At 41.2% G+C, this 24,398-nt stretch overlaps 1 long non-coding RNA gene across 1 annotated transcript; it reads left to right on the top strand.

Annotated features, from left to right (window-relative positions):
• Positions 1 to 13,067: 13,067 nt before the first annotated feature.
• LOC120757776 (uncharacterized) lies at positions 13,068 to 24,286 on the top strand. Its single transcript, XR_005702662.1, has 3 exons — positions 13,068 to 13,126; positions 16,198 to 16,316; positions 24,171 to 24,286. It is a non-coding gene; the product is annotated as an uncharacterized LOC120757776 (long non-coding RNA).
• Positions 24,287 to 24,398: the final 112 nt, after the last annotated feature.

Here is a 24,398-nt window from a genome sequence, read left to right as displayed (position 1 = left end):
CTTCAGATGTAGGGATTATAAAAGAGTGAATACAATTTTAAGATAAAATACAAGTGATTAAGTTAATGATGGATAATTTCACCAGTTTGAAAACTATAATTAATAGGAATTAATTGTATATTTAGACATTTAGCATAACTCCACTAAAAACACTACATCAAACATAATGATATTGGAAGACTATATAATGAAGAAATGATCCAGATGTTCATAAAAGCTTATAAAGCTTTAGAAAAAAAGGGGCTGCATGAAGAAGCTCTAATGATAAAAAGATGCCACTTGCTGTTCTGCTCTTCTTTTAAATACATCCTTTCTGAAATAATGATTATCATTTGCACTTTCATCTTAAGTGAAATAGCATATGGCTTTGGCTGATTAAAGCCCCCTCCTGGTATTAATCAGCATCTTAGTATCATGTTTCTAATGGAGGCAGCAGTTGCCCTGCTGATATTGTAAGCTTTTTAACAACATCTAAAGTCTGCGGATCACTGCTGCTGGCAAGAAATAGCTTTGAGCCTCCTATGTACAAGAGCATTGCAAAGATGTCACTTACAGGTGCAGCTTATATGAGCTCCTACCACACACTGTATTTTAAGCATTTGCTGAAACTTGAAGTTTAATAATTACCTTTAATAAGTAGTTACCAGTTTTTAGAAGAAAATCAGAGACCTTTTGGGCCTGGTAACATTTGGTGCGCGGAGACATCTTGGAACAAGGGATCACGCGCTGCAGGGAAGAGTTTGTGTGTTTTTGTGTCAGTAAACCCTCGAGCCTGTGTGCATGGCCGCTGCTCTGAGCTGAGCCCTGCCCAGCAGTGATGCTCACAAGCTGACCTGGCAGCTGTGGCACAGCCCAAGCAGAAATGCCCATCTCCAAGGGCTAAGCTGTGCTGCAGATTTGTCACCTCATCAGGGAAATCCCCAGGGAAGCTGCAGGCGGAGCTGGGGGGAGAGCAGGAGCTCACACATCCTCCCTAGTGTGGTTGCTCCTTCAGCAGCAGGCTGGAGGGAGCACAGAGCCTCGACTGTGGGATTTAAGGGACATTGCACTGCTCTCTGACACAAATGTGTGGAGATGGGGATGGGGTTTGCTCTGGTTTGGCATTTCCCACAGGACTGTGCCAGTCCTGGCTCAGCTGTGAGGCAGGACTGGAGCCCTGGGCAGATCCTGAGTGCAGAGTGCAGGCTCTGCCACACTCCCTGTGCCTGCTGGGGCTTGTTTAGTTTCTCTGGAGACTTTTCTCACTGCACCACTGGGATTTAAACATGCTGAGTTGTACCACTGTACCTCAGAGGTTTGACCATGCCCTCCAATGTGGGTACCAAAGCTGTTTTGTTTCTGCTGGGTGGCAAACCAAACAAACAAGCACAAAACAGCAAGAAAAGTGGTGTTAACCAAGAAGGTTTCAGAGCTGTTATTGTACAGAGATTGCCGAGGGAGGAATGTCCTGGTAAGGCTGACAGGCCAAGCAGATCTCCAGCACCGCTTTTGCTAAGCATGAGGCAGTTCTCAGGAGTTGCTGTCTAGTGTATTTTAGTGATCATAGCCTACACGGCTATGTCCAAAGTATGGACACTTCCCCAGATCTGGTATTTCTGCTTTAGCACCTGGGAATGCCGTTGCACTCTGCTTCCATTTGCTCTTTGATGTAGCTACCCTAGGGCATTGTGGATGCACACAATCCTACAGCCCTCCACCCCTTTTCTCTCTGGATTGCTGTATTAGAAAAGTCTAGCATGCAGTGCTTAATTCTGTCTTACAAATAAATTTTAGCAAGGCAATATTATCGTAACTCCATTGTTGTCACTTTCTCCTTCATAAGCTCCCATCTTTCTTTCCTCATCGTGGTAAGATGTTCATCTAACAACTTCTGATATGCCTGGACAAATAGTCCCTTCTTTTTTGCAAACAGCTGTTACTAAACGAATGTTTTATCCTTGTCTTTTGAAGCTCTCTGGCTATCACCATCCACCACGTTCCTGACAATTATCTATCATGACTCACAGGAGACTTGGATGCTTTGACTGTTGTGTTTCATTTATCTTACACATTTTTCCAGTAGCACATTCCAAAGGCCATGCTTGTCTGCTGCTTCTGTCCCACAGGTTAATTTGAAGTTTGAATCTTTGGCAGGTATGTTTAAAGTTGAATTTTTTCAGTTTATTTTTATTTTCAAAAGAAAAATTAAAAAAAGGTTGTTTTACTTACTTACATTCTTGATTTTTGAAGTAATCTAATACTCTGATTTTTAATGTATCATTTTCCTACTCTCCATTTTGTTTTACAATCAGCTTTTATTAGAAACTGGTCTCCAGGATTTATTTCTTTTTCTATGTCCCTGATAGTGTTTTCTTGAATGAGAATATCTTTACATCTTTATAAATGTTATTTGCCTTGCTGATAATCATTGCCCATCTAAATACTTCAAGCAATTTAGAACGCTAGGGCATATGAATCATGCCTTGAATACATAAGGCAGATTAGGCAAACAATTTAATCTCTTTTTCTCAGTCAGAACTGGTGGTGCGAGGGCCAGTTTGCGCCCCAGAAGAGCTCCTTTTTCGCAGTTTTATGACTTTTTATTTCGTTATTTGCCATCTGTAACTTGTTTCTGCTCGATTTCTTTATAGGCCATTGATGAGGTCAAGATGGTGTTTGGCAGTGGCTGCTGGCCACCTGTTCCTCAGCCCCTCTGCCCACGTGGCTGCCACCGCCTCCCTCGGCGGGTCAGAGCTGCCCTGTCTGGGATCTCAGTTGTAACCCATTTCCTTACAAGCCACAAGGCAGCCCCTCCTGCCACATCCCCATCCCCCTGCCAGCAGCTGGCCTGAGATCCCTCCGCGGGATGTTCCAGAACAGCCCCTCTCAAAAGCCGCGCAAATTTCCGTCAGCCTTCCCAGAAGTGACGGGAAAATCGACTTCCTGCTTCAAAAGAACCACGGACATTGTGCTTCAGTTAGCAGCCGACCACACAAGCCTCTTTGCACAATTTCCTCTTTGATCACTGCAGTTGCCTTCATTTTTCTTCCCCACTAACCCGGCATTGCTGGGTTAAAAGAGGAGAACAAGGGGTTGCCACTGGCTGTGCATCTCAGGATGTGAGCAGCAGCTACTGCCCCGAGGAGTGGGATCTGTGTCTGTCAAATGGGGACCCAGGACCACATTCCTCCCAGCTTTCTGCAAGGGAACCTTAGTTGTGGCATCCTCACTGAGTTTCTAGCAGCTGTATGCGTTTTGTACTGGTGAAAATTACAGTTTGGAGACAGAAAATATAATTGTCTCGTAATTTCCTTTCCCTCCCTCCTCTTAATGACAAAGCACTATTCTTAGTGATTTTATAGTGGCATCCACAAACTTACGCACAAAGCATTACCACGCTGTGCTAAGTGCTGTCAAATGAGCAGGGTGGGCTTCTTTCAGTGTCATATATTTGCTTACAAGCCTGCAATTCAGCTGCTGAATTCCACACAGAGCTGCTTCTGCAGGGGAAGCAGAGTGAAACTGAAGCTTCATGCGAGTTGTTGTCCAGGTATTCCTAGTTCCTTCCTGAATGCTTCTCACTCTAGTCTTAATATTTGTCTGATATCAGGAATAAACTTGAGGGAGTAAACATGCCTATCAGTAGAAGAATATGTGCTTGCAGAGAGTTTCAGCTTTGGCCAGTGTTGGTTTTCTTGGGGGGGCTGTTTACCACCTGATCCTCTGAACGTGTCAGCTGAAGTCTCTAGAATCAAAAAGGGCAGAAAGACTGCAGTTTTCAACAGTGAAATCGAAGGGCTTTACTTTAACCTGCATTTGCCTGTGGTAATGTCTGCTCCTCACATTTTTTTGGATTCCTCGTAATTTCTTCAGATTCACAAATGTTTGACTAATAATATACACAATGGTCCTGTCAGTCTTAGTGCAGAGCCTGCATAGCTATAAATTGCATGACATGACAATTATCATGCAATTTGGGGGTTGTGGGAGCTGTAAACATTGTAATAATCTGATTTAAATACTCAGTGCTCCAACAAATTAGGCATGATTACAGTGAGTTGAGTTCTCCCTTGAATGCAAATGCAGCTTCATCCAACTCCAACAGTAATTCCATAAAAGTACACAGAGAGAGCATGCGGCTCATAAAGTGTTTTTAAAAAGGAAAATGTTGTATATATTAATGAACACAAAATAAAACCTAGGGGGAAATATAAATATACTTTGTGATGCTTATCTCAGGGATAATTGTTTAGATTTTTACATCTGGAACAGCTAGCATTTCAAAAGCTAAATATTTGATTTATACAGTTTATTTTATTTATATTAGGCATTCTCCTCATGTCTGAAATTTATCCCTTTGCTCTGATCCTGCATGACTTGCACCCTTGTCTCGGACACCGAAGCTGCGGTGCCACACGAGGCAGGAGCTGGGTGTGAGCCCCTCGGTGCTCCTCTGGGCTGTGTTCATCACCTGGGGTCCTGCAGCGCCTAAGAGCTCTGACTGCGGCTTGGTAACCCCAGGTCTAGCTCAGAGTAAGAACAAAAACCAGCTCATTTGCCAAAAGATGCCACTTCTAAGACAAGAACAAGCAGATGGAAGGGGAAAGGCAGGGAATAAAGAGAAGGAATGACTATTGATCTGTGCAACTGTGCACACCACTGCGTGTGGTGTTTACTGTCTCCTTCCCAGGGTGTGAGGGCTGTGGAGGGGTGTCTTTTCACAGGATGGTTTCATTTTGCACTGGGATAGTTGGCTCAAAACTGAAGGCATATGAGGGATAAGATTCCCACTTGGGCTTCGGAGGTAAAAGTGCCTGTGGGTAGCTGGGAGTGCCTGTCTAGAGATGAAGGAGAAGCACAGATGGAGTGTTTTAAACATCCAAGTGCTACCCTCTTAGGTTTTTAAATTGTCTTGTGTTGGAATCCCACAGATGGTTGCAGAGCACATCCCGAAGCAGTGATGCACCACGGGCTGGTCATGAAACGCCAGAGGAGCTCTGTGCTGTGGCTGGCAGCCGAACCCCTGGGGACAAGAATGGAGTACCTTGTCATCCTGGCAGAGAAGGGACATCACCAGGAACACTACAGAGGTAAAACTGAGAGGGTAAAGCCCAGGGTGCTGCTGTAGATGGTAGAGAGCTGCCACGGGAAATCAGAATAGCTCCAAAGATAGCAAAGGTTTCCTTCCCACTCTGTACACACACAGCCTTGTGACTTTCCTCCCTTTCCCCTCTCCTTTAAAATACACTGGCTGCGATGGACAGGCCTCCAAGGGGGGCTGCACCTTTCTCTCTGCAGCTTGTGCAGGTCTCTGTGCACCTCTGAGGGGACAGCAGTGGCCCGTGCTGGCAGCCCAGCGTGGCAGGTTCCAGGGCAGCACAGGTCCCTGCACCCCGAGACCTGGCCCATCGCTGGTGCTGTGCCCGGGCTGGGGCACTGCACAGCCTTCCAGCTGTCATGGCAATGCACCAGCAGCAGCAGAAGCTAAAATGAGTTAAGTATCAGCCCCTTGCATATCTGCTATAAGCAGAAACATTTGCAGTGATCAGTCAGCAGTTTATTGGCTAAGATCAACAACTGAGATAACTACAAGTAAGTGGCTTTGCAGCCTTTTCTTCTGGCGTGTCTTTTGCAATCCGTATGAATTATTACAGTGGGTTTCAAGACGTACAAAGAAAGTTCAGCTAACAAGCAAATAGATGTAAAAGGAAAGGATAAAGAGAAAGCCAATGTTAATGGGTTTTCCTTACCGAAGACAGCTGGAGTTCATAACTGTGTTACTATTAGTCTGCACAGTGTCATTGTCAGTCTGAAGACAAAAAAATCAACGTGCTCCTTTCCTTTTTTCTTTGAGAAGAGAAGAATGCAAGAACTAGATTAGGATAGATGAGTTCAGCTATCTGTTCTGATGGCAAATTGCATTGGGAACAGAGAAATGAAAATGCTGTATGGACTCTGATCAGAAATTCCACATTTACTAGAACTCCTGTAGTGCTGTTCTCTTCTGGGATGCTGTGGTCCTCAGTGCTGTCCAGACTGTTCCTTTCTCTCAGGACATGATTTCAAAAGTGAAATCTGGTGGAGAGATTGGCCCCACTTTAGCCAGCACATTTTGTGCCATGACTGGAACGTCTTTCATTATTTGGAGTCAGTGCTCAAATAGTCTTTATGAAAAAAACCAATTCTAAACTAGCTCTTGCTTACGATCAGCATCCCAACACAACCCAAGGGGGAACTCAGCTGGTGACAGTGCAGTGTGTGCCAGAGTATGGTGAAAAAAACCCCAAATTCCCAATGATGACCTATTAAAAACATTTTTTTTTTCTACAAGTACAGACTTTTTGTCCAGATAAGAGCAGGGGTAATGTCATTGGTAACCCCCCCTCACTGACCTAGCCATTTCTTGCTTCTCTTGCTGCCCAAAAGAGCTACAGAGCATTGTTATGTCCCACTGAAGAGCTGATGTACGTGGTCTCTAAAGGCACCATTCCAACAGTTCCTGAAATGCAGCATTGACAACTCTTGCAAGTCCAATGAAACCCTCACAACATTTATTTTAAGCTTTAGTTCCTCAACTGAATGATTAGGTGAAAATCTTAACTTTCATAAAAATAAACACTTTATTTTTTGTAGATGGATATAGAGAAAAAATTGACTATATATAGTTTTATAGGATCAGGAAACATCAGGCTCAGAAGAAACTGAAATCTGTTATATTTTTAGAACACTCCTGAGTTTTTAGATTGACCCAATGGTATTTAATTCTTGGTTTTGTATACTGAAAGTGTAGAAACTGAAAATTATTTCTTTGTACACTATTACACAAGATAGTGCTGTTTGAACCCACTTTAATTAAAGAATTTGATGAACCAGAATAGCAAATAGATAAATTGTTGTTTTATTGCTTGATAAATAAATTATGAGATGGGAATATAACACATTCCTTCTCTGAGAGTTAGCTAAGAAATACCTGATTGCATGTAGGAAGTGGGTAATTTAATTTTTTATTAACGCACACACTTCTTCTTATCCTAAGACAACTTATGTCTAAAGGAGGAGAGGAGAAATTAAAAGGTGAAATTTCAGTTTCTTTCCCACTTTTAAGAAAAGAGCCTAGAATCTCTTGACAATGTGGTGACTGGCCCTAGAAGGGAAAGAAATGACAAGTTCTGGGAAGGCCTTAGAAGAAACCTTCCCAGGACAGTCTGTGACTCCTTGGGTTTCTCCGGCCTTAGCATGACCTTGGGACTGGCCATCACTTCTGGACGCGTCCTTTGTCTTGGCTCTCAAGCTGTGCTGTGCTGCTGTCTGGTACCGAGACTCCGAATTTCCCATCCTCGTCAGCTGGCGGTGGAATCAGCGCTGTTTTTATCATATGTGCTTTTCCACTTCTATTTGTGGATTGAAATTAAAAAAAAAGAAATGAAGAAAACAGGCTTGTAAAAGAGCTAGTGCCACCTAGTGTCACAGCGCACCCGGACAATCCCACCCGGCAGCTGGGAAAATCCTCGACAGCGAACCCAATTTCCATTGATCTCAGTTGGCACTGACTTCCTCAGACATTAATGTTACAGCCTGCGTAGCAAAACCTCTGTGTTTTCCACCACTATATCCAGGGAAATTTCTGTACATGGGAGATTCGAGAATTTGTGTGTGCGTTGATGTGACGACAGAGAATTTAATTCCACCCTGAGCTTCACACCGATGCAGAGGTGGACGTGACCTGGCAGCCTGTGGCAGTGGTGCTGCAGGTGAAGAAATGTGTCTACCTGCTCCTTTGCCAGGTTCAGAAAGCTGCCTCTCAGCAACATAAAACCTTTTTCAATGCGTTTGCCATACGATTTTAAATACCGCCATACGATTTTAAATTCCACCATTCGTTTTAGCGTATTTTAAAGCACTGAAATAAGTATGTTACAGCAGATTTTCTTATGGTGGAAAATCTTTAAAGTAAAGCTTAGCACGAGGAATCTGTTCAGAATGATGCAAGTCCTAATGATTCTTCGTGTTGAAAAACTATTATGAGACAAGGCACACCAGAAAATATTAATTACACTTCTTGATGCTTGTGGCAATAATTTTGATTGAAATGAATTGCCATAATTTATTAATATGAGGCTCGATGCACTGTGTGGTGCTAAATATCCTTTCTACAAGACAAAAGCTCAGTCAGAACAGTATTATCACCACTCACCTCTTAAGGGTGAATGCTGAAAGCCAAGTAAGATTATCTCTGTCTAGTCTGAGGTTTTATTAGCAATGGAATCCACTGAGATTCCTGCAAATACTTTGGGCTCAGCTAGTGCCTGTTCTCTGAGGTCCTTGGTGGTCTTAGAAATTAAGTAATCCTGGTAATATTTCTCTATTAACATGGTGTACATTATAGAATATATTTAGTAGACTCTTAAAGCAAGGTGGACACAGTGACACTGACAGCATGTGCACGTGTGATCACAGGAACAGCTCTTTGGAGCAGGTGCTTTGTTGCTGTGATGGCTGTAGAGCGAGGCCCAGAGCCCAGAAGTCTTCTCTGTGTTTCCTGTTCTTGGATCAACACTCTTCTCAAATTACTGTAGGACTTAGAAAATTAAAGGAAATGGGGAATAATAGTCATGACTGTGAAAATAGCAGGATTTGTTAAGGACCGTGAGTGAACGCTCCGTTTGCTCCTCAGAGGACTGCAAAGTAATGCCCCACACGACAGAGGCACATTCTAGAGCAGCTTGTGTCCTCTCCATTTATGAAAAGGTAAAGTGACTAAAGTAGGTGGAGTCAAGGAATGTTTGAATATCATCTTGCACATCGTAGTGATTGTCAGCAGATCTGGGAATGTTTAGAACTGCAAAGGGCATGAAAATTGTCAGAGCTCCAGAGGCAGACAAAGGCTGCGCAGCCGCCGAATTTTCAGCGCATTAAATTTAGTGTGTACTCAGTCTTTGCTGGATTGGCACAAGGACACTGAGAGGTTAAAGGTCTATTCACAAACCCTTCCTTCTCAGTGCTTTGAAAAAGTGATATATATTCTCTCTTACGCAACGTTTTGATTGATGCTCCGCATAATGTCCGGCAAAATATTGCTGGTATTGCTCACCAGAATGTCATAATTTGACCCGCTGTATTAGTCTTACACAGACATTAACAAGACTTTTGCAGTTGGAAGGGACAGGTGCATTTGAGGTTAATGCTGAATTTATTGCCTCATTGTCTTTCCAAATCTAGCAGTAGGGAAAGAGCAGTAAAGACATATCTATTCTGTTTTTCTTCACTAAAAATAACTCTCAGTTTTAAACAATTTTTTCCATTCTGAGGGTACAGTGTGAGACAGACTTCAAATATTTCAGAACTTAGTGAACAAATATGTCCTTACTCTACCCTTTAAAACATCCACAACCCCCTGTGTTTTTCTTGACATATCTTGGCCCACCACATACAGAAACAGGAGCTTTAGCAAATGATCTTTATTTCTGTGAGCTCCATCGTAAATAAGGTAATCACATTGTTGGTGATTCAAATTATTCTGATTTATGGAAACAGTCTAGCACTGCATTACACTCAAAAAGAGAATGTTTGCAAATCTATATGGATGGAATTAAGTCTTTCAATTACAGTAATACTAAGCTTTAAAAAAAACATAAACATCAGTGTACACAGGTAGAGCTAATCATAGTATCTGTAAGGCATTTCCTGGCAGCCTGACAAGCAAAAACACAATTATAGGATGCGTGTTTTCTGCTAAGATGCAAAGTTAAAACCAGCCTGAAAACTTGCTTATAAAATTGAATGTCTGTCTTTCTTGCCTATTGTGTGAAATAAAGTGCATTAATATTAGTTGTATTTTGCATCACTGTTAGTATATTGCACATGATGCTTGAACAGGTTCCATAGAGACAGCTGTCAGTCACAACACCTTACATCTTGTATGTGGTTCTGAAAATCTCTGAGTGATTTTAGATTTTCAGTAACCTGAGGAATCAAAACTGGGTAGGCCACAAAAATCATGAGGTTTTGTACCAGGAGATCTAGAAGAGAGTTTTTGGGCTCCCCATGAGTTTTTCTGGAGTTTATGTTCTGCTTTGCAAACAGGAGGAATTTAAATTAACACCTTCTCTTTTTTTTTTTTTCCTTTTTTTTTCCCTTTTTTTCTTTTTTCCCCCTTTTTTCTTTTTGAAAGCTGAGACCAATAAGCAAAAAACTGAAGCTTTAAATAATTAAAATGTCATAGGATAAATACTGAACTATTTGGATATGACAACACTAAGTCAAACAAGCTTTCTATTGTTTTGTACAGACCTCTCCTTATTTTTTGAATTTTCTTTTAAAAATCAGGGCCAGATTGTGTTTTGCACTTCCAAACCCATATTGAATAGTGGGGAAAGATCCACCAAATCATTCCCATTCTTTCCTGTGGTCAGTGTTGCTGTAGGAGTGTCAAGTGGCTTTGCTTGTTTTGCAGTGGTGTGGTTATCGACAGCCCATGGTCAAAGAGAGGTTCAGAGGAGCCCTTGGGGTACCTGTTGTAGTTCAGTCTCTTTCCCTGATTCCAGAGTGCATTTTTACTTCAAAACAAGAATTTAAAAGCCTCAAAACTGGTGGGAGATTATTGGGAAGGGTCCTGAGTATCTAACAGCTAGCTTGGGAGGGCTATGTCCAGTGCAGGCTGTGCCTGGTGCACATGTGCTGTGGGAGGGAGAAGGAATCACTCAAGCACATGGAAGAGCCCTATTTTGGCAATGTTGGGGGATAGCAATTTCCCATTTTGATTTTGCCACAGTACTCTGAGTGTGGAATGAATCAGTATTAGTTTTGATTTGCACAATTCAGCTCTGCACAGGAGCAATCCTTTAAAAATGTCCTCTTTTTAGAGTCTATGTCCTCATATTTTGACTTGACAAAAAGAAAAGGCAGAATAAGCAATCTATCTATTTGGTTAGTAGGAGCAGAAGCATCGGAGCTCTGGGTTTATAGATCCTGGGCAGACCATTAAAAATAAACAGTCTCCTTGAAATAATTTATAATCTCTATAGACTAACACAGAGCAGAAGAATAATGTCTTACATATAACTGTTTTAACCTTTACCTTGTGATTTTAAAAATGCTCTTTATGATACCTAGATAGAGGCAGGAGCAGTAAGTGATGACATCTCACTCTCCCATGTACTGTGGCTGTGAGTCCAGGTAATGCTTTCTGCCTGCGTGGCTCAAACAAGATACTTTGGAGACTTATCTTCCAATGGGCTGGTGAAAGAAATGTGGATCTCCATGGCCATGGATTTTGGTGTACACAGGAACTGATCTCCTAAAAGTCCATGACACCCTCTGTAATCTTGACTCGGACACGTATGTGAGCACTGAAAGCTGGTGGGCTCTTTGCAGTGGTCCCTCTCTGAGTGGTTTCTTGTGTTTATGCTGCCTCCCTGTCCCTTGTGCCTGTCTTCCTGCTGGTTTAATTTTCAAGTGCCTGTTCAGGCCTATTCACTCTTATTTTTCCTAAGTTTATTATTATTATTATTATTATTATTATTTTACTCGTAGCAGTTGAATGATAAATTATTTCACAAATGTTGCTCCTCTCATTATTTTTATTGATTTCTGTCTATTCATAGAAGAAGTTCTTCATGGCAATGGCATTATAGATTGATTCAACAGAAGGCTATCAAATACACTCTAATGAAAAAGCTAACCTGACAGTTCATCACTTAAACTTGCATTTAACTCTTAGGCATGAGTTAAATGCTTAACACAGGCTGTCCACTGGAGGAACCTGTGTTATCTGAGCTGAAAGCACTGGAGGTTAAAATACTGTACAAACTAACCAATACATTAAGGACAGAAATAGGAACAAAGGGCTACAGGAGCCTTGTTCCAGAGATGTGTTTGTCAATTAGCAGAGAATCATTGTGTTCCACGCATTTTTTAGCTTAGAATGAAATTAAAGGATTATCCAAGGGGATTGGAACTAGATGATCTTTGAGGTTCTTTCCAACCCAGACCATTCTGTGATCCTATGACAGGGAGAAATCCAGGCCCCATTAAAGTCAATGGGAATTTCTGCATTTATCAAGAGGGCCAAGACCGCACACATAATCTAAATGCAGGTACCTGGAAGAATGTGGGAAGCAAATTCAGCAGTGACACTGAGGCCAGACTCAATGATCCCCGTGATGTTGCCTTCCAGTGAGCTGCCTACCAGCAGCTCAACCTTAATGAAAAACGCCCTTCAGAAAGTGCTTTCTGCAGCATTTTTTCTGTACTTGTGTATGAGTCAAGATGCTGTTTAGAAAGGAAGGCTAAAGAAGAGTGCCTTGGTCTTGCTATTGCATTAATAGTGATTCATGACAATGCTGTAGAACTTGAAGCTGAAATACTTGAGCTTAGCTGGAGCACAATGGGCTCTGTGGAGGCTGTTGTACAGTCCATTATCAGTGCTGGCAAACGATGGAAAAAGAGATTTTGGCTAAATTGCCATCTGTATGAAAACTGTACACTAGTATTAGTTACTTCCACCTTTCTAAATTAGATAAAGTGAGGATGCAATGACCAAGGGGGAAGAAAAACGGCTTCACATTATCTTGTAGATCTTCTCCAAGTTGCACAGACATTTGGGAGAAAACTGCTAGAAAAAGTTAGATTTTTCGGAGCTCAAAAGCTGACATCATATTTCTGTTCATAGATAAATGAAACACAAATAGGAGTTTCAGTGTGAAACACAAAGGTTAGAAATGTATCTTCTATGATTTTGATATGAACAAATTTCTTCTAACATCTCATAAGGAATAATAATATCGATGTCTGATTCTGAAGGATTAGCAAAAAAAATCTATTCTTGCAGGTTTTAGATTTTATAGGTTTGTATTGATCTTTTCTCCTCTCAGTTATAGAATACCCTGCTTTTTTAGTTAAACTACTAATTGATGTTTTGGGCTAGCAACTGTTGTTCCAGTGCCTCACCTGCACCTGATCAAATGTTTCTTTTATTCAATGAGAGAAGAGCTGAAAACAATTTAATCAGTGGCTCTGTCAATGTGCAACAGCTGAGGATTTGGCCTGAAAAGAGGTAAGATCCTTATTTTCCCATTTGCTCTATCAGTCCCTAGAAAGGATTGCTTCTTGGGAAGTCTCTTTGAGAGGTTTGTCAGCAGGGAAAAGGGTGAGTGTTCTTTCCAATTTAAAGATTATTTTAGTTTTATGATACAAAGCAAGATGTTAAAATGTATTCTCTGGGGACATGGGTCAAGAACAGGTTAATGAAGAAACCATGCAAGTGCATTTCAGATCTTGTCTCCTTCTTCTTTTCAAAAAAGCTGAGGCTATTGTACAGGTTTTCTATATAAACTTTACCCTTGTTCATCCTCTTTTTAATATTTTACTAGCTTATTTTAGTCCTTAATGCTTTTCCACACTGCCATGAGGTTCCAAGTGATGGTGGGGTTGGGAATTGCAATGCCTAACTTCTGGTACGCAACTATGATGATAAATAGGTTTACCAGGTCAGCTCCAACCTCTAATGCTTCTGGAAACATGAGAGTTCTGCTCCTCTGTGGAATGCAGAAGGCTCGCTTACAAGAGCACATTTTTGAGCCCACAAGTCTGAGTGGGTTTGAAATGTGTGCAGCCGACCTCGCTTGGTCCTAGTGAAAACACACGTCTGGCAGCACTGGAATTCCTGCTATAAAATAATCCTCTTCTTTGAGGGTTGTTGACTTAATGGTGCTCTGGACCACTTTTTTTCTTTCCTAGTGTGCCTGATTTTTTTGTTCCTTTTTTTGTTCCTTTTTTTTGTCACCACGACAGCCAGTGACAGATATGTGCTCTACCTTTTTAACTTCTTGCTTCCTTTTTTGATAACTTTGAATGCCTTGTTTAAGGCATCTCATACAGCTCTGCAAACGACCTATTTTTAATGCCTCATTTTAGTTTTAGCATCTTCCACCTTACTAGCAGACCATCTAATCCCTGAGAATTGCCTGTGTCATAAACTTTGCCTTCTACACTTACTTAGTGCAAAGTAAATGTAAATTATCTTTACAAAAAAATTGTATCATTGAAGATTTCCTACTACCACCTAGAAAAATATTCCTCTTCACCTGTAATTTATTAACTTTCTCACTTAGCTCTGGTGTGTTCATTTTTCATGGTTCAAAAGACCTGTTGTTCTGCCTGCAAGCTTGAAGCATTATCCCATTATCACTAGGGATCAATATGTAATTTTACCTCCAAAAATAGTTTTCAGAAATCTGTTTTTCCCATGGCTACTCCTGGGTATGCTCTTAATTTTAGTCATGACTAATTCTAACAAGCTGGACAATAGGAATTCTGTATTGCTATGGAATATCTTTCCCAGGTGGTTTGGAGAATTGGGTCTTTTTAACTGTAGCTGTTTAGGTGAATTGTTTGAAGTGCTGGCACATAACTGTGGTTGTATGAAATTGTAAAGTCTCAGGTTTAAGCTGCTAGTACACATTACTGGAGACAGCTTGGGATAGCCACTTTATCTTTAACAGATCAAATTTGTAGGACTCCTTCTCTAGTTCTTGTCAGTTCTTTGCTTGAACTTCTAGCAAAAGATGAAGAACTCATTTGAATCTGACTGCTATTTGGAAAGCCTAAAGCTGCAGCTGTGGACTGAAGTTTAGAAATTTCTGGCCAGAAATTCAGATTTTAAAACAGCAAATATCAAGGCTAAGTCTAGGTCCTAAACAAAGCAAAAATTTGCATTGTTATATTTGAAAGCCTGGGTTAGCTTTGGCTACTCCTTGGAATCACACATTTAAATAAAAAATGTCCTGTACATAGTCATATTTCTGATGATATTTGTGAGGGAGGCAAACAATATCTTTTTGTACTCTGCAGGTTGAAATGAAACAATCCTTAGCTCTTTTCCAGTCAGGAAGGGGCAGCTGTGACTGAGGCATGTAATGCCATTCCACAGCCCTTTTTGGAAGGCTCCTCCTCGAGAAAGAGCAGCAGGACCTTAGCTTGTCCTCCAAGGACCTGCTTCCCTCCAGGGGCACGAGTCAAGGGCTGTCATCTCACTCCTCTTTTCCATCACTGCAAAACAGAATTATCTCAGCCACGCTGCCAGCCTGAGCTAAGAGCCCACACAGGGGTGCTGCAGCCAGAGCCCCCAGCTCTGCTGACAGACTGCTTCATCTCCCCAAAACAGGCTTCACCTGAATTTCTAGGGACCCTACAAGTCGCTGCTATGAGCATTCCAACTAGCATTGTGAAATGGCAAACATTTTACAGTCCTGCAGTCTGATATAGCTGGAAAAAAATAAGTTGCTACTTAGCTTTTTATCTCTGTGTGTATTTTTTATTATTTCATTTACTCTGTTCATCCTCTGCTTATATTGTACAGTGGCGTAACAAAACCAGTTTTTCTATCTTTAAACCCTTAAGGAAGAAAGTATGAAGATATGATTGTAACAATAGATTTTTCAGGCTTCTTTTTTACGAGTGTGAGAAGAATTCTTTGTGACAGCAGATTTAGGGAAGAGGAAAGAGGCAGGAAAAGGATAAGTGGTGACGAGATTGATTGTTGCTACTGAATACTAAAAAACTGGGCTTAAATATGGGAGAAAGAAGCTGTGTTCTGGACAGACCTTTAACGTTGCTCTGTAAAGCAGAAAACCTAAATTAATCCTGTGTTTGGTTTTAGATTTGTGGCTTGTAAAGACTAAGCGTACAATTTTATGTTTTTTCCTTTCCATATGTGACAAGCTGAAGTTTAAGTATTCCCTCTTATGCCTTTAAATAATTCAGGCTTGTCTCTGAGGGGAATAGAGCAGATGTGCAAAGGGTCCCTCTGCTCGCCATGGCAGTGTGAGCTGACACGCCGCAGCGCACGGGGCTCTGCCGTCCTGCCAGGGGCACGAGCTGTTTATCACTGAGGATGGGCACCGGGAGCAGGGGCTGCTGTGCTCTGCCACCGTGGGGGACCACAGACAGGACACCCGGGCAGGTGCTCTGTGTGCAGCTGTGATGCACAGAGACACGTCCTGGCCTCTGTGTGTGCCTTCAAATCCCTCACCGGGGGACATTTAATGTCTTTCACTGGCTACATCAATTGCACTCTGAGGTTTTTATGACGTTTTCATGTCTGCCTTCTCTGCTCTGTGCCCCATTTTTCATGAGAGCAAATTCCTCCCCTCTCTCTCTCCTGATCCTTGGAAAAAAAATCATTTTTATGTAATTTGCTTCTTATATTTTTCTCTTCAGTACCTGCGGCAGCTGCTTTGCAGGTCCCCTGCTGTGCAAATCGCCCTTCACAGAGGAAGATCTTCCTGTCAGGGACTGACAAGAGGTGCCAGGAGCAGGCTACGAGACTTTTGAAACCTGTGAGTTGGCAAATCAGCAGGTGCCAGTGCGCAGCTCTGGATACGCCCCTAGCATTAGTTCCTAACTTGTATCAAAGAGTTTTTCGGAGGATATGGCCCACAGGCAGAGATTCAGGTTAAAAGGAACACAGTGTCTGGCTGCATCTATCATCTAGGGGTTTTTGTTTTAAATATAATGACACCAGCGATTTGTTCGTGGGGAGGATTTTGACTTGTGTTTTGTTGTTGGTTTTTTTTTTTTTTTTTTTTTGGTTGTTGGAGTTTTTTCTTCTTGTTGTTTTTATTTTATAGGAACTGTGTTTACAACAGCCTAAACAAGGAGAAAATATTCTTAGTACTTAGAAACTATACTTAGTGCTCGTTCATCTTCTCCAAAGAAATGAAGATATCTTTCATATTTTTTGAAGCTGACAATATTGAAGAGGCTAAGATATTATGATAAATTGAAGGAAAGAAGGAAGGGATCTGCTGTAACTACCATTTTCTTTAGGGAGAGACATGGGGTTTTTAGGTGGGACTGGGAATGCCCAGGACAGTCCTCTCTCCTTGACGTACAGTTAGAGGCAAAGGGTCTGGAGGGGTTTGGAAACTTGGTTTAGTTACTGAACCATCTTAAAGAGGTCTAAAAACAGTCCTAAGTGAAAGCACTTTGCAGAAGAAGGTGTAGCTTTCAGGCAAAAGAACACTTGAATCAAATGCAGAATAAATAGCCTGGGTAAAGGGCACAGCATTTGGTCCACTGTGATCATTTGATCTGAGTGGCTTAAGGCTTTGCATGCTTCATACTTGCAAACCAGCTGTGAAATGCAGGGAATACAAGTAGCCGTGGTCTGACATTGCCCCATCTGTTCCTAATATTTAATAATTTGCTCTCTTCTCTGAGCATATTAAGTTTATTTATAAATTTAAAAAATATGTTTTATTTTATATAATGAGCTTTAAGCTATAATGGCCTTTTTGCTCCAAAGTGCTCAGAGCAGCCTCCTTTGCCAGATGGAGAGTATTAATTTTTCTGGAGGAATTTGTGTATAAGGTACAGATGGACAAGACACGGTTTGAGCACACCAGGCTTTTACCTTGCTGTTCTGTGTGTGTTTCTGTTCTCTAGAGCTTTGGTGCAGTGAATGGTTTGAAAGGCCTAAATTCTTTTTTGCTTTGCTCTGAGGAAGGTGGAGAGTGAGAAGTAAACCCTGGTTCTCACAGCTGAGATCTGTGCTTTATCAGATATAAACAAAACCCTTTCCCTTTGCTAAGAATTATCCTCACCATCGGTACGAATTTTGCTGTTGAGCTGAACAGCACTAAGCACAACTAAACTGAACTTCAGCAAAGAAGAGCTTTTGAAATATTTTAGGAAAGTCTTGGTTTCACATATGAGGTTACAGATTATATGGAGAAGGAGAAGATACTGGATCTAAATGCCTGTGTACACAAAAAGTGCCAGGGCTCAAGCTCCAGGTTTATGCTGGTAGTTCCCCATCTTAGTGACTGCTGGGTCCATGCTCATTCTGGGAGTGGGAGGTGGTGCTTGCAGACTGTATGCCCCAGAATGTCACACTAAATGCTGACCTAAACAGCTTTCTGGCTGCTGTGCTCCATAATGTTGGTTTCTACAGCAGTCTCAAATGTTTTCACTCTGCAGCAACTATGATTTTGGGGACGTTTCAAACTGAAATCTAAGCATCTGAAATGAGACTATACCACAAGCTGCTCCTGCACCTACTGATCTTTATGTACCAGTCCAGTGAAGTGAATGAAAATGTTTGTTTACACAAAGATTGAACCAGCTTAGGTTTCTGTAAATTTTGTGACTATTACGTAAAGAAGATTCTAATAAATCTGTAGAAAGCAGGAAATAATTAAAAACTTAGGGATTTATCTCGCAATGTTGTCAAAAGTAACAGTAGCTGTCATCAAGCAGCAGTTTCCAGGAATGGCATGCATCAATGTGAGGACTGCCATTGGCCAGCAGTTTTCACTGCAGCATCGCTGCTGTGACCCTGCTGACGGCAGGAGTCCAGCCAAAGGCACCTGCCCTTCCGGGGGGCTTGGGGGGCAAAGCGGGCTTGGGGCCAGGAAAATAAAATCTCTTGTTACTTAACCAGAAGTCAAGTAACAAATCAAGTATCAGGGGTTATGATCTGGGCCTGGTGACTGCGTGGTACTGTGAAAGCAGATCCTGTGAAACGTGTGTGGGTACCGTGGTGGGGAAGTCACTGCCTGAACAGTGTGAGCAGGAAATGGCCCGGGGGGGCATTCACCTCTGTGCCCACCACTTCTGAGGGAGCACAGGACTGCAGCCTACACTGCTAGCATTAGATTTGTGAAATGATGCTGAAAATTGGTAAAATGTAGGCACTGAATAGCAAGGAAAGTCATCCAGGGGCTCAGTGGAGCTCTGGCCACAGGATCTGTAACCGATCCAATCCTCACCGAGCCTTTGTCCATGGAGATTCCTGTGTCTGTCCAGGCAGCTCCAAAAAAATAAATGCTCACTGCTCTTTATTCTAGGGAGAGCCTTAGGGGACAAGGATTCCATCTTCAAGCTTTTACCTTGTTGGTTTTTATGGTAATGAAGCCTTTTTCCTCGTTTCCACACAGTACTAGGAAAAATCATTTCTCCACTCCATTACCTTGAATCTCTCAAGGATACAAACAAGTATAGCTTAAGTGAAATTGAAGCATTAAAGATGCTAAAAGCAGTATGAATCTTCCAATTTGAATAGTGTTGTTAAAAAATAATTACTGCTGAGGTTGTGGCATTTCCCAGCTATATCAGACACACCCCCAAATTCGACAGCACTGTGGTCTGCTAAACCCTTAAGTGCAAGTCTGTGTAAAGGCACTTGGGAACATTAATTTACAGCTACAGTTCATCCAAATGCATTTTTCTGAGATTTCCTGTTTAGGAAAGCCTAAATTTATTTTATGAGGTCTGGCTAACAACCCTGAAACGGAACTGATCACAAGAACAAGCATTTCTATTGCATTCCTGCTACAAGCCTTCACCACCAATATTTTTCCTCCCATCCTCTATATCCTGAAAATAACACGGGTAAATCCCCAGTCCTTTACACATATTGAAAAACCAACTAAGTGAAAGGAATACCATAATAAATGATCAACTGTAAAAAGTTGCTTTGGCTAAGATGTTTCCCAGAAGTGATACAACAAAAGTTGAATGAATTGGTTTCCCTGGAAAAACTCTAATATATGCCTCTGCAGCAATTCTTCAATGTGCTTCTCTAGGTTTCGTATCATTTCAGGAATGGCTTTTTGGAACAGTTTTCACAGAAACCACTGAAGGAAGGAGGCATTACCTGAGTGAATAACAAGCATAATATGCTGAGCAGATGGTGCTGACATCCAGGATCTAATTTCTGCTAGAATTGAAATGTAATCATTCATCTGTCTTTGTTTTCTGTGCAAGGATAACAAAAACATCTTTGGAAAACTGCCAGCTTTCCCTCTACATTTTAAGCATTTTTCAAACAAACCTTTGAGATTTTTTTGTTTTCCTTTGCCAAAGAAAAGTTGATAGTGTTCTTAAAGCTGTCTAAAATAGTTTGATTTTGAGCTGCAGTACAATTTTCATTTGAAAAATTTAATTTTCAAGTCAAAAATTCTTGCACTTTGTAGGATACTTGGAAGTTTCCAGCCAGATTTTTTTTTTTTTTTTTTTTTTTTTTAAGAATAGTAACATGAAAAGAGTAATGATTATCTTGCTGAAAATGAATCAAGATCCAGGTTTTGATTCACAGTGCTGCTTTAAGAAAGACATTCTGGATTTCTGCCTGTATTGTGACAGTAACTGAGAGATGTGTATATTATGTTAAGTCTTCTTTTTTTTCTTTTATTTTTTTCACTTAGTGTTTTTTTTTTTTTTTTTATTCCAATAACTGCCACTTTTTTTTTTTTTTCTGTACTGTATTCATTAAATTTTATCTCTATGTCAGTATTTCATTATTTTTTTAAAACTTTTCCTTCTTTCCTCATAATTTTAAACCTTGCTAGATTTATTTAACTGCTTTCCTTTATTTTTTCCCCTGTCTTTATCCTCTTCCTTTCTTTCATTTCTTCTTCCATAATTTTTTTTTTTTTCCTCATAAATTCCTTTTTTAAAAATCCTGCACTCTGTATGCTTTTCTTTCCCAGTGGTAGAGAAATAGTGAAGAGACTGCTGCTGTCTGAGTAGGTTACAGAGGCATTTGGGGGGTGTGTGGCAGGGTTTTGGTCATGGGGGGTCTCCAGATGTGGCTTCTGTGAGAAGCTGCCAGAAGCTTCCCCACGTCCAGTGAAGGTCCAGGAGAGATCCAGCACTGGCCAAGGCTGTGGGGGAAGAGGTGGAGAGTTCAGGAGTAAAGTGAAGCCTGGCAAGAAGGGAGCTTGGGGGAAAGATGTTTTGACGTTTACTCTTTATTTTGCACTATAGACCCACAGGCATTTTGCTGTATTTCTTCAGCCCTGTCCAGGTGAGGATGGGAAGGGAAAAGCCATTCCTGGTGGGCACCTGTTCCCTAGGGGGAGAGAGTGCTGAGGGATGGCAGCTGTAGCATCAAAATGCAGTTCAGGCTGTGCCAAACCAAGCAGCTATCTCAGGGAACAGAGATGAGCGTTTGTTTCATATTGATAATTATTTATAATAATATGTGTTTGGTCCTTTCTTTTTCCAAATGATTTAATTTAATTGGCATTTCAGAGTACTGTGGCCTGTAGCTAGCAGAACAGGAGAGATGTGGAGGGGCTGGAATTCGGGGGCAAGCCAAGCTGTGGATAGCAAAAAGGACTTGGCTGGCTGAGTGCTGGACTGGGGTAATGTGCACAGCTGGATGTCTCAAAGCCCTACTTTCTTCCTTCTCTGGAGAATGCTCTTCCTGTTGCCATTTCCTTTCCTAATTTACAGATTTCCTTTCCTCCCTGATTCAGCTTTGACAATGAGTTTTGCTATGTAGGTGTAGAAATTATCCATACATCAAACAGTATCTCTTGAAATACACTGGAAAGTTTTGACACGTAGAGAATTTTTCACCTGATATTTAGGTCTTTCTGAGGTGGCCCTAAAACAGAATCAGTACTGTTCCCATAGTCAGAAAGATTGAAGAACAGGCTTTTTTTCTCAACAGTCTAGAGCTTCCAGATCAGTCTTTTGAGGCTGCAAACCTTAAAGTCATCGCTGCCTCCTGCACAGGCACACACCTGTGGAATCTCTGAGACATGGCTCTGTTTTGTTGCAGGACTGGATGTTATAATCACCTTGTGTTGCTGAAGTTCTTTGTGAGTTTCAATCTCTACCAGCAAGTTGCTGCTAAACTCTCTTTTCAATTCTCAACTTTGAAATTTGCAAAAAATAGGCCAAAAATGTGTCCTGATTTTTAGGAAAATGCACAAAATGGACAGTTCACCTGACAAAAGCCACAAAAGAGCTTTTGTTTTGAATACAAGGGGCACTGTTTCCCTGCAGGTGTTTGCATGAGGGAAAGCTGCATGGGTAGCATTTGTCATTTTAAATAATAAGCACAGAACTGTGCATCTTCCCCCGCCAATGATTCTTCCAGTGAATATGATCGTGAAGGAAACTGAATTCAAACATCAGCTTATTCCCATGCTAATTAGTGCACTCCCTGGCTCTCTCACAAGGTAACAATAATCCAAACAGAATCCAAAGCAACTTCTGCTGGGTTGAGGTGGTTAACACTGTAATTGTACTATTTAGAAGAGTAGATGTGACTGTGGCTTTGGAGGTATGGCCCAGGCTCAGGGCTGGTGTTAATTGGTGTTCAGCCCAGTGAAGCTAATGGCGAGAGAAGCTGCCTCAGGGTGTCTATCTGTTTATGTAGCTCCACTCTCCCTTAGGCTTCTTCCCTGACTTAATCCCTCCTCTATCCAGCTTAGAAATGCATTTCTTTCCCTCATTTAAGATTCTGTAGACCCTTCATATTTAGTATTATTATAAAGAGGGAACAGAGCCCCAGGAGAAAGATCAGAGTTTCTGCTCTGTTGAGGCATCAGAGTCATTCTTCACTTAATGAAGAGAAACAGCAGGATGGATAAAAAAATCAATGACTTAAAAATAAAATAGGTTTTTAATTTCAGTTTAAAAAAGTCTTTCTTGAGTGAAACTTCAAAATTAAGTTTTAAACCCATATTGAGTCCAATTTATTCTGATACATTAAATAATTCAAAGTTAAAAAAAACCCCAAAACGTGTCTCTGGCAAGGTGCTCACATCAGGTCAGTGAATCACTACTTGTTACCAGTGAAAAGAACACAGTTCTCCATTTACTCAATTTCATTCAGTGATTAAAATCAATATGTGGAATGCTGAGAGAAGTTGTCATTGTGTACTCTTCAATTATCTTCCTAAAAAAGATCATGTTATTGAAATTTTGTTTCAAAATTGAATATATCCCTTTTGCCATGTCTGTCATTGAGTCTCTGAAAAAGCATGATGCTTGTTTGCTATAATGGCTGTAAACAAACATTGCAAGCCAAGCCTTCCTTTGTTGAGTAAAACAATCAATATGAAAAGGAAGATGCAGTTGGATAACTGTACATTTTCCCCTTGTATTAATTTTAATTTACAAATATTGCATTTTAATCCACATTTTTGTACATTGTTACCTTCTGTAATTGCTTTAGTAGATGTGTGTAGTTAGAAAGCCCTGACTGCAGACAAAATGAAATGGTTGTACTTAGTCATAAATCAGCATCCTTTAAACATGACCAGCCAGAAATAACCAGCCTCACTTTAGGAAAATAACAGGAACAGTGATGCAAAACAAGACAAAACCAAATAATTTTTCTGCTTTTGACTTAAAGGTTGTGATTCTGTATCACATTGTTCTGCTGTCAGCCTTCACAAAACTTGCTAAAACAGCCACGGGTCCAGGTTTAATGTGCAATCAACAACTAAGATGTTATAGGGCAGGTTATTCACTGGAAAAATGACACTGCCACCACCTTTTGGCATGTCTTTAAGACTCTTGGAAAACAAGAGCCCTAATATCTGCCACGGAGGAGGATGGTCTGTGCTCTTTGATTCACACATCCTTGATTTCTCTTTCATGCCAGGAAGTGAGACCACCTGTCCTTCCTTGGCAAGATCCCTGCGTGCACGTGGCCAGTATCTGGGCTAGAGAAACACGCAGAGCCCTGCAGAGGAGATATTGGTCAGCAAATCTGCAGGAAACACGAATGGGAGGGAGAACTTGCTCAGAAGGCTGAGCAGATCTTCACGGCCCAAATTAAAATCTTGCCACTTATTTGGGACTGGTCTTGATGCATACTTTATTTGATCCATTGAGTTTCTTTGAGTTGTTTTCAGTGTCAGTAAGTGGGAACATGCCCATGGTTGTAGGACCTGAAGGTGTGTTCAACCTGCCTTCAGGACTCACTGACAGACTTCGCACTAGCAGGGAAAATTCTCTTCGGAACTGAAAAGATCCTGGCAGATCCCCAAAAGTAGAATTGGACTGTCACTGAGCACTGCAGAGTAGAGGCCTAATCTGGATTTGCATTCTGATTTTTAACGCTGTTGTATCATGGGCTGGGGGGAGGTTGTTATGTGACTTTTCCGACGTGGGCAGTGTGTGCGTGAAAAGGCGAGTACTGTTGTGCAAGAAAGGAAGTTCCACGTTTGCACACGCAGTTGTTTCAGAATTTACCCCGATAAGGGCTATTGATGGGAGTAGCATTTCTGCTTACACACTAATATCCTTGTTTCTTTTGTAAAAGCTTTCCCCCCTCTCCTCCCCCACTCCCATCCCCCTGTTGTCTTTGTGCCTAGTATTTTTCCACACTTTATTTCCTAAAAGACTAGCAGGTTTGACGATGCATTGTGATTTCTTTTCTACAGGGCTTTATGAAGGAAGCTGGAGGCAGTTCTCATTAGTCTCACTGACATCTTTTATCACTTATCAGAGGAACAAGCAAACGGAGAGCAATTCCTTTGATCATGGCAAAAGTAGAAAGAGTATTAAAAACCCTATGAAGATTCACTAAGTAGAAAGTGGAAAAGACAGTCTGTGGCATGTTTCAAAGTAGTAACATGATTTAAAGTTGCCAGATTTGCTTGTATATATTA

This window comes from Hirundo rustica, chromosome 11 (genome assembly GCF_015227805.2).
Source record: "Hirundo rustica isolate bHirRus1 chromosome 11, bHirRus1.pri.v3, whole genome shotgun sequence".
NCBI classification, from domain to species: Eukaryota; Metazoa; Chordata; class Aves; order Passeriformes; family Hirundinidae; genus Hirundo; species Hirundo rustica.
This window is presented reverse-complemented; position numbering and strand designations above follow the sequence as displayed.